We start from the raw sequence: 5,160 nt of genomic DNA, 5'->3' as shown, positions 1-5,160 counted from the left end.
ATCCATCAAAATCCTAGAGAAGAACACAGGCAGCAACCTCTTCAACCTTGGACAAAGCAACTTTTTGCAAGACACATCTCTAAAGGCAAGGGAAACAAAAACAAAAATGAAATATTGGGACTTCATCAAGATAAAAAGCTTCTGCACAGCAAAGGAAACAATCATCAAAACTAAAAAGTAACCTACGGAATGGGAGAAGATATTTGCAAATGACATTACAGATAAAGGGCTGGTATCCAAGATCTATAAAGAACTTCTCAAACTCAACACCCAAAAACAAAAAATCCAGTCAAGAAATGGGCAGAAGAAATGAACAGACACTTCTCCAAAGAAGACCTACAAACGGCCAACAGACACATGAAAAAATGCTCCACATCACTTGCCATCAGGGAAATACAAATCAAAACCCCAATGAGATACCACCTTACACCAGTCACAATGGCTAAAATTAACAAGACAGGGAACAACAAATGTTGACGAGGATGTGGAGAAAGGGGAACCCTCTTACACTGTTGGTGGGAATGCAAGCTGGTACAGTCACTCTGGAAAACAGTATGGAGATTCCTCAAGACGTTAAAAATAGAGCTACCTTATGACCCAGAATTGCACTACTGGGTATTTACCCCAAAGATACAGATGCAGTGAAAAGAAGGGACACCTGCACCCCAATGTTCATAGCAGCAATGTCCACAATAGCCAAATTGTGGAAGGAGCCGAGATGTCCTTCAACAGATGAATGGATAAAGAAGATGTGGTTCATATATACAATGGGATATTACTCAGCCATCAGAAAGGATGAATATTTACCATTTGCATCGACATGGATGGAACTGGAGGGTATTATGCTAAGTGAAATAAGTCTGATTGAGAAACACATTTATATCATATGGTTTCACTCATATGTGGAACATAAGGAATAACGTGGAGGACGAAGGGGAAGGGAGGGAAAACTGAATGGGAAGAAATCAGAGAGGGAGACAAGCCATATGAGACTCTTGACTCTGGGAAACAAACTGAGGGTTGTGGAAAGGGAGGTGGGTTGTAGGAAGGGCTAACTGGGTAATGGGAATTAAAGAGGGCATGTGATATGATGAGCACTGGGTGTTATAATCAACCAATGAATCACTGAACATTATATCAAAAACTAATGATGTACTATACCTTGGCTAATTGAATTTAAATAAAAAAAAGAAAATAACTACATTTTCCAAAGCAAAAAATTTAATGAGAAAAGGGTTATTGTTTTCAGTTTTGTAAATCTCTGTAATGTATGGCTTAAGAGATATATAATAGATATAATAGGGGCACCTGGGTGGGTCAGTTGGTTAAGAGGGACTCTTGGTTTTGGCTCAGGTCATTATCTTGGGGTCATGGGATCAAGCCCCAGGTTGACCTCTACACCCATCCAACTAGCCAGGCCTATATAATCATGGTTTGTCTGTTACACATTTTTAAAATAAAAGTGGTGTTCTATGGTAAAAGCTTCTGGTTTAGCTAGGAATTCAAAAAACTACACAAATGCTTTTCATCTAGACAATCATCAAACTTCATTATACAGCAGAAGTGATTTTTTGCACACTCCCTATTTTGTCATAGAGAATATAAAAAAGATGTGCACACAAGGCAGAAATCTAGTAAAGTTATTACTTTTGTTTCATCAAGATATTCTTAAGTAAAATTCACAATTTTTTTATTGTGAGTTTTTGATGAATACAATAACTACTAATACAATACAATACAATAACTACTAATACACTTTGGTGCCACTACCTTTATTTGAACTAAGGCAATGGTAATTTTATCCACCATTGCTTTTGTACCATCAATGCAAATGACAGTACAGTTAAAAAGGCAAATAAAATCTTAGCATTATAATGAAAATAATTTTTTCTTGTGGATTCCCCTGAAAAGATTTCAGGGACCCTCAGGGATTAATAAAATCATGAAAACAAGTTCTCTTTTATATAATTGCTAGAAGAATGCAAATCTAATTTCAATGTTTGCTACCGTATGTAGAAGTTGCTGAAAAAGTTGACTTTTCTAATTTCAGAGCTAAAATCTGTGATCATCATGGATTTTCACATAAGGCAAAGAAAAATGTTGTTAATGCCCTATTATTCCAGTTAAGCTCAAATCTTTAAGCAATCATCAGCAAGTTCTGTTTACTCTACTTCAAAAATAGATCTGGTACATCCATATACTGTCATTCAACTTCTCCTCTAGTCACTTAGACCAAGCCATAGCATTAATCTCTTGAGCTGTTAGGCTTGCTTCCTAAATATTTTCTCTGTTCGCACATTTGTTCATATGAAATATATTCTCCATAGTAGGCAGAATGATCTCTTAAATATTAATCAGATCTAAAAGTCCCCCTTCTGTAAACCCTTTAGTGGCTTTCACTGTCAGTGGAATAAAATCCAAGTTGTTCACCATATCCTACATAACCTGAGCTTTGCCTCACTCTGGCCCCATCATGTACCAATCTTGCCCTCATTCACTATTTGCCAGCCAACTTACTGGTCTTTCTCTTTCTCAAATTGACTCCCTATAATCTAGAAGAATGTTTAATAAATACAAGATGCCCAGTAACAACTGGTTGAAATTATAAATGTTATTGTACAGAATTTTGCAAAAACAGTCTTAATGCAGTATAACCTCACATTAGCAGTCTTGGGGTCTGGAACCAAGAACAGTGCCAAATATGCTTGATTTTTTAAAAAGTGTCCTGTGCATGCCCATGATGTCACTTACTGACAGTACCACCAGCATTAAACTACCATGTTTGGGCTATTTAGATACTTAAAATCTAAACCTGTTTACCTGTATATACCAATGAAAACCTAATGAAATTTCTAAAACTTCCCCTCTAAAATAAAGCACACATGTAAAACAATACAATTTCAGGGAATTTATAGACCTTACAGCCCACTCATGGACTATAGACAAAGTCTGTGGACTTCAGGAAGTCCTAAAGCTACACAGTAATTGGAAGCCAGATTGTATGATAGGGAAACTATTCCTGAATATCTTGAACTTAACTAGATTACAAATACCTCAATTAGAAACTACAGAGAAATTTCAGATCTGATCAGAGATTATCAAATGTTAAAGTTTAGAGATTATATTCCCATCCAATTCTTTCATTCTCAACACAAGAAATAAGGAAAAGACTACAGTTTTTAGGTGATTTACTGCCTGGCACACAGCGTGTTAGTGGCAGAGCTATGACAAGGTTCTAAATCCTTTGATGACCGACCACACCTTGTGCTTTACCACCACATGAGGCTCTGTTTGTACTGGGGAGTTTTGATGGAAAATGATGTAAAATTGAGAACTGGAATTACTGGTACAATTTCAATATATTATCTACTGAGGACTTGGTCTCAGATGGATTCCACTTGCATAATTTCTCTACATCTTTGCCCCAAATCTATCAGGAGTCACAAAATAATTTTATGTTTATAACATTTATATATATTGTTTTGATATTATATATAAAGATATATGTACATATGATAGCACAGTGTCTAGAGAAATACTAAAAAGGATTAGAAAAAGCATATGTCTACATATATACTACCACAACATGTCTCAAATATATGTCCTTAAGATTCTATATGCATGTGTATGTACACACAAACACACACATCCCACATTACAAAGAAAAGTCCTAAGAGTCTAATACTTTACTTCACACCTTCACCCTTGATATTGCAAAATTATGTAACTCTCTCTCATTGGAATGCATAAAAATGAGGAATAAGTAAAAGAAAGATATTTCTATCAACTAACTATTATGTGGAGAAGAATTTCAAGCATCCTGACACCAATTGTAGATACCTAGCAGCCAAGGACACTTACGATGGGAGAAAGTATTTCTTACATGTCTATATTGTCAGAGGTACTTTGCTTTAGAATGTAGTGACCAAAGTACATTTTTCTTTTGCTTTTCAGATGATCACATTTTAAGGAACAATTCAACTGTACTTTTTGGGGAAATAATCAAAATAAGTGAAATAATCCAAATTAGTAAAATAATCATTAGACAAGCAATGTTTATATTGGCTGCTTGATTATTATTCCAAAGCACCTTTGAAAAATCAATATGTGATAATGACATAGAGTAATAGTATTTTCCTAAGTCTGTAGTTTACAAAATGCCTTTATCATCGGCATCTTTTCATTTGACCCTCACGACCAATCCATGACAGGTGGTAGTTATTCGTTCCTATTTTAAAGATGCATAAGACTATACTTTCAGGGATCATTTCTATAGTTTGTTACTAGAGAAGTTTCTCTGAATGTGTAGAGTACCCTATTTTAAAGATGTATAAAAGTTGTTATCATTGAGTGATTGCTTATCAGGAGAATGTTACAAAAAGGTACAATGACTATTGCTAAAACAGTGAGGCTAATAAAATGTCAGGAGAAGAGAAATGTATAAACTCTAAGTGTACAGCGTAAGTATAGATCTTTTTTACACATAAGAGGCAGTAACTGGAAAGTATTAAATGCCTAGGACTCTTCAGAACCTGTTTTTTTCCTCTTTTTAACATGTACTTAGCCAGGGCAGTTTGTTTCTTTGGATTTGGATAGGTACATGAAAGAGGCAGATTGATAGCAGGGAGGCTATCATGAGGCTGTAATTATATTTCTCCCATCCCTTCCTCCATATGATTACCTTCCATCTTTGAAGAAAAAAATTTTCCCTTTTACTAGTGTTCTTGCTTTAACAAGGAAATAGAGAAAAGTAAGATATCACCACCTTCTCAGCTTCTGACCTTAAAAGTCAGACTAGACAATTTCTAAGGAACTATTTTGGGAAATAGCAATTCAATTAATTGCCCTTAGTAGAAGTTACGTGGTTTAAATTTCAGCCAATATTTGATACATCATGCTGTAATTTGAGACTATTTCAAAAACAACAATAACAACAAATTATGGATTATAATTTACTTTTGTGATTTAGATCATTTCCATTTCAAAAGTTTACTATCTCCCATATGAAGACCTCCTTTTTATTAAAAATAAATATCTTCTTAGATAACTTTAGAAATTTTTCCAATGACCCTAATGATATCCTAGATTTTATAATATAAAATAAAATAATTCTCTTTTACAGTACCAATTAAAGCAGATTACTAAATTTGTTTAAAATAT

The 5,160-nt window shown here is 34.5% G+C and overlaps 1 pseudogene; it reads left to right on the top strand.

The window, feature by feature from the left end:
* Window positions 1–4,245: 4,245 nt before the first annotated feature.
* LOC116643291 lies at window positions 4,246–4,371 on the top strand (annotated as a pseudogene).
* The last annotated feature ends 789 nt before the right edge of the window (window positions 4,372–5,160 follow it).

Source organism: Phoca vitulina, unplaced genomic scaffold (genome assembly GCF_004348235.1).
Source record: "Phoca vitulina isolate PV1807 unplaced genomic scaffold, GSC_HSeal_1.0 scaffold25, whole genome shotgun sequence".
NCBI classification, from domain to species: Eukaryota; Metazoa; Chordata; class Mammalia; order Carnivora; family Phocidae; genus Phoca; species Phoca vitulina.
This window is presented reverse-complemented; position numbering and strand designations above follow the sequence as displayed.